Genomic DNA, 6,110 nt, shown 5'->3' with positions numbered 1-6,110 from the left:
GTCTCTTAGACTCAGGCAAAGAGCTTAATCTCCATCATAATAAGAGAAATGCAAATTACACTAAGGTATTATCTGTCATCTATCAGATTGACAAAAATCCTCAAGTTTGATAACATTCTGTTGGCATGTCTATGAGGAAATGTATTTTCCCATTCGTGGGAGTGCAAAATGATGTAATTCCCTATGGAGGAGAATCTGGCAATGCCTATCGAATTATTTACTCATTGAAGTAGCAGTCTCATTTCTTGGAATCCAAACTACACATATGCCTGTACATGTACAAAATTATGTACATGATTATTCATCACAACATTGTTTTAATGGTGAGGAAAAAAAAATGGCAGCAACCCAATTGTAAAGAAGACCGGTTAAACACACTATGCATCTACACACTGGAACACCATTTGCTGTAAAACAGATTGAGGAGGATCCTGCTCAACTGATAGGTAGAGATCTACAGCATGTATGGTTACATGGGAAAGGATGAACACAGAACACTGTAGATGCTGTCTTTTGTGTAAAAAGAAACACCAGAGGGCCGGCCTGGTGGCTCAGGTGGTTCGAGCGTCGTGCTCCTAACACCGAGGTCGCCGGTTCGATTCCCACATGGACCAGTGAGTTGTGCCCTCCACAGCTAAGACGGTGAACAACGGCTCTCCCTGGAGCTGGGCTGCCGTGAGCAGCCTGAGGTCAGTGTGGGCTATTGTGTGCCGCCATGAGCGGCCAGTGGCCAGTGTGAGTGGTCGGCAGCCGGCGAGAGTTGCTGTGAATGGGCAACCGACTGCCACAGCCAGGAAGCGTGCAAGGCTCATAATACCACCAGCATGGGCCAGGGAGCTGTGTCCTACACAACTATACTGAGAAACAATGGCTTGATCCGGAGTTGGGAAGGGGAGGTGGAAGAAGGGGGGCGCGGGGGGGAAGACACCAAAAGAATAATAGAAACTGAAAGTGGAAATGGGTAGGGACAGGGATGCAAGTGAGATTTCTCATGCTTACTTTTCTATATCATTTTGACTTTAAAACCATGTCAGTGTGTTTACCTGGCTTCAAAAACAGAATTAAAGAGAGAGGGATGGCACAAAACTATCTCAGTAATGAGAACAGGGGTCAGTACAGGGGTAGGCATGGAGAGAGTGCCATAGCTTTCCAACAGTCATGTTATGGTATTTTATTTTCTGCTTTGCATTAACCTCTAGGTATTAGTTGAAAAAATCATAACTTGCTTAGTATTACAACTTGAGTTTAAAGTAATTCTCAATATCAACTCTTCAGGAGCGAACTAGACTATTCACATTAGTTTCTTAATTCATTCTTTATTCTATCCTTATCCTTTGCAAGATAATTATAATAAGTTATCACGTGATGAGCAAATATCCACAAAGGACTCCTGATGCTCACAATCTCCACTGCCTCCTACCGTACATTGGGAATGAAAAGAACTGAGGAACTGACGTGTTGAGGAATGTTCAAAAAAAGCAAGCAGCTCCCTTTCAAGAAAATGTTTTTGCCAGATTTAAACTTGATACAAAAGCTATTAAGTAGCATGTCTGCGTTGAAAGAGTCCCTAATCTAATCTACCCTTTATGTTTTGTTTTTAGGTGACTTAAATGTAAGCTCAGGGATCTAATAGTCCCACACACAGTTCCTTTAGAAAGAAGCATTCTTGGCCAATGTGTTGAAAGCTATTATAGTTCACAGATTCTACCAAAATAATTCACCCAAACTCAGTTCTGCTTGGCAGGTTTAAGGAGCATGGAGGAGGCCATTGTGGCTGTAGGAGAGTCAACAAGAGGGAGAGTAGATGAGGCCGAGCGGGGAGGCCCGTGCGGGCCGTGTAGATGCCGTACCTGGAGGATCCACCTAAGGAGAGAGTACACATGAAAGGGAGGAGGCTCCAACTGAAAGACCCAAGAAAGGAGACTGAAAAGGATTGCCGTAGTCAAGGGTGGGAAGACAGGAAGGTATAAAATGAGAGAGCGAAGGAAAGAAACTGTTTAGAAGCTATGGCCCATCATAACAAGCTACTGAAAATTCAGAGAAAATGAACATTTTAAATATGCATTGGATTTGTGACAGGAGGTGACAAGTGACCCTGAAAAGGAGTTTCTGTGCAAATATTAAGGGAGAAGCCAACTTACAGGGAATTGATATTTTAGTGGAAAGTGAAGCAACGGGAATAACAAGTATAGAAAACTTGACAAATTGTCTTTAAAGGACAAGGGAGACAGCGCGAAGGAAGTAGTTGAGGGGGGAAGTAAGTTGAAATATTTGTGGATTTTTTTTTTTTTTTTTTAAGAGAAAGATTTGAGGTTGTTTTAAATGCTGATGGCAAGGATCTGGTTAAGAGAAAGACTGAAAATACTGGAGGGAAAAGTAACTGACAGTATAAGTTTCCTAATATGAGAGCAGGGCAAATCTGAGCATAATTGTGGGTAAGAAGAGAGGAGACACCTTTTTTTTTTTTTTTCAAATGGGAGAAAGTATGAGGCTGGGTGCGAATGAAGCTAGGTTTGTACTTCTTGTGGCAAAAAGTTCCCCTATAACAGTTTCTGTATTTTCTGTTAAGTAGAAGACTAGGACTCTGCTCAGAAAGTTAGGGAGGTGAGAGTGTTGAACGAACTCAGAGTCTGAAGGTTTGCTAGAAATCAATGACCGAGATGTATTCAAGGGTCTTAGAGGTTGGAGGTTTCAATCTGGGAACTCAGATAGGCAAAAAACAAAACAAAACAAGAAAAACAACCCAGAAGTGTCCCAAAGGAAGAAAAGTTGGGAAGTTCTTGGAGTAAAAAGTACATTCTTGAGGATTATCAGTCCTGCATCCTTAGTCCTAGGATTGGACCCAACGGTTGGTAGTTAGACGTCAGATAGGATGTTGGATGCCAGGTGAGGCCTCCATAAAAAAGCAAGACTAGGTTCAGAGCTTCTGGGTTGATGAACTTGGAAATGGGTGCCAGGAGGTCTGGTCATGTCCTGATGGTCTGGATGATGGATGTCGGGTGTATATGTGAGTCCTTCATGTGGTAGTCATGGGGTAATAAGAGGGTCACCTAGAGGTCCAGATGTATATCCAGGCAGTGACATAAGACTGGAGAGCAAAAAAGTTTTAAGTTCTCAGGGTAGTCAGAACAAGAATGGAATCTTTCCTCATGCCTCAGTCTTCATAAAGTTACTATTTTAGCAGCTTGGTTAAAATAACTCCCTATATAATAATTTTGTATATTCCCTATCATCACTGTTTCCTCAAGGGTTGGAAGACTAAGGAAGATCTGAAACAATCATTGTCAAAAGTGGGGGAGTGAGTGGACCAGAGAAGTTTAGTAAGATCGCTGGGCAGTGTTTGGGGCCCAGCTGAAACCAGCGATTATGAATCCACAGTGGTACCAAGCTGCCCTGTTGTGTGATTTTTATCTAGTAACAGCCGCTTGGGTATTGGCTTTATCCAACTTTGGACTTTTGCCCACATTATAAAACAAAGACAGAGGAGCCACAGGTTAGAGGATACTGAAGAATGAGTTACTGAATTGATGAACCATGGAATCTAAGCTGGATAGAGAGGGACATGAAAACAGAAGGCGGCTAATGACAGGGAATAAGAAGAGTGATCCACGGCCTGGTGTTCCTGATAAGTTTGAATATCCACTGAAGTGCAAGAAGACTAAAATGATGGGAGACTGTGGTCAGAGAGTGGACTGGAGGTGGAGCAAATTTGATCATGAAAAAAATGTGACTGATTGAGTAGAAGGATGAAATAGCATGAAAGAGTTCTTTTTGGAAAGAGGTCATGGAACAAAGGGGTGAGAATGTTGAATGTGTCCTCATCCATATGGGCATTGATTTGCTGAAATGAGATTCAGTATAGGAGTATAGGAACAAGATAGTATAATCAAATTTAGTTGTGTTTACAAACTTGATTTTATGGAATTAAAAAAAAAATCCATCTTTTGTTTTTGCCAAATAAGAGCATTTTAAAAAAACATACCACCTATTATCACCATTACTTATAAAAACAAAAGACGTTTTAACTCTCTACCTTCTCATTTTCCCCTCAACCCCAAAATAAGGAGGGACATAATCTCAGATTAAAGGATAATACTCCCCAAGGAAAGGTGTTATGCTTATTTCTCTCTCTCTCTCGTTTCATATGAACTTCTAATATAGGTACAAAATTGTAAAAATTAGAACCTGATTTATCCCTGTTCTCTCCCCATCTTATATTATCCCCTCATACACCCTCAATAGAACAGAATTGAAAGGTTGAAATAACTGAATCAAAACAATGGTTTGGTTTATCCTATGAGAACACCTAAAAGAAATATAGTCTAGACTCAGAGCCACTATATTACATTCAGATTTTTAAAAATCAACCACTAAAAATTTTAAATGATTTTTTTGTGGGTTCTTTTCACAAATTGCTCTTTGAAACTCATCAAGTCACTGATGGAAGCTTATTTTGAAAACTTATCTAAAAGCCTTAGGCCATCTACTTTGTGTTCAAACACTGATGTAAATGTCCCTTCAAATCACTATACTGACACCAATTACCTAAGCTGGAAAGGGGCATAATTTCAAATTGCATCAAGGAAATTCCAGGAAATTCTGAGTTGATATCGGCACTATATTGGGAAGTGTTATAGTTGTTGGGCACCCCTTTTCACCATGTGATACATACAGGCAACCTATGTTAACCTAAAATTAAAAAGCCAAAATGAGAGGCAATAAGTGTTTATTTGGGATCAAAGAATTGAAATTTGGGGACACAGATTCAGGCAGAAACCCAAATAGTGTCTCAATAATAGTTCTCATAATTTTTTTTCACAAAACATAATCACAGTTCATTTCAACCCCCCCCCCCACACACACACACACACACACACTCCACTTCCTACATCTATACTTCTGTTGGGTTTCATGTAGTTTGGGTAGTATCAGCTCGGGTGTTGGCTTACTAGCTACCTCTTCCCCAGTATGAACTCCAGTTTCTCCTTCTCTAAAATGGGGGCAATAATATTTTCCATCCAGTAGGAGTGATGTGAGAATATTCAGGCCAAGCTAAGTCAGAATTCCTCGGCTTTTTAGGGATATGCTTAGTACATTCTTGTTCTGGAGGGAATGCCTCCCACCCAACCAACCATATATCCTTTTCTACAGCTACCATGACCGAGAGGGTACTGTGGGAGATTCTCTTTCAGGGTTCCAAGCAGGAAACAGGGCCCCAGTCCCTTCTAACTTGCAGAACCCCAAATCCAAGGGGCTGAAGAGTAGGGCCCCTTTTCTGAGGCCCACACCAGTGACTCTGGCACTCTCCTCACTAGGTCTCCCCGCCTTCCCCAAATCAGAGGACTTTGACTAGTGGCAGGGAGAGGAAAGGGGGAAAGAAGCAGATCAGCCTTCTCTTTCTGTGTCACACCAAACATCAAAATGAGGGCTTAATCCTAACATGAGGTGAGTAATATTTGGTAGACGCCTTGTGAGTCAGCTCTTGATTCATTTGGAAATTGACCAGGTGGTTTTTTATCTTGCTTGATTAACATATTCTACAGAATTATTGCAAAAATGATAGATACCACACCCTAAAAGAATATTGTCCTGGAGTAAGCATCTCTTACCGTCTCAGGACCCTTTTCCCTCTGTCTGTCCTACAGACATCTTAACATTGTAATGTGCATCCAGAGGAATACAGGTCACGTGTGGCCTGAGATCTAATTTTAGAAATACTCTTAATCTAAATATGGGGAAACTGAGGCTTAGAATCAAACTCATCTGGCCCCCTACTCTGGGCCTCTTGCAGTGAACCAGAGTTTGTGTTGACCAAAATTTTCATGGTCTGGTTGGGCCTGGCTGTCAAAGGAGAGAAGTATTAATTGAGTAGGATTCCTAACAGGTGGTCTAATGAGTAGCTGACAACTAGAAAATGGAAAAAATACTACCCAGTGTTAAATGGGTCGAGGTATTTTCCAGATAAAATTTAATTTCCTACATGACTGTAAAGAGAAAGAGATTAGTAAAAATTATTTTCAAATTAACTGAAATTGAATTAACGGATTTAATTGAAGAATACTTCTTTTGCATAAAGCCTTTTCCTCATTTGCAATGAAAAAAAATTGTAT

The 6,110-nt window shown here is 40.8% G+C and overlaps 1 long non-coding RNA gene across 1 annotated transcript in view; it reads right to left on the bottom strand.

The window, feature by feature from the left end:
• LOC148755097 (uncharacterized) overlaps positions 1-6,110 on the bottom strand; it is a 36,222-nt gene that overhangs the window by 9,727 nt on the left and 20,385 nt on the right. The gene's annotated exons all lie outside the window — the stretch shown is intronic.

The sequence above is a fragment of the Rhinolophus sinicus genome, chromosome 16 (assembly GCF_057876585.1).
Source record: "Rhinolophus sinicus isolate RSI-liver-muscle chromosome 16, RSI-T2T, whole genome shotgun sequence".
Taxonomy (NCBI): domain Eukaryota; kingdom Metazoa; phylum Chordata; class Mammalia; order Chiroptera; family Rhinolophidae; genus Rhinolophus; species Rhinolophus sinicus.
This window is presented reverse-complemented; position numbering and strand designations above follow the sequence as displayed.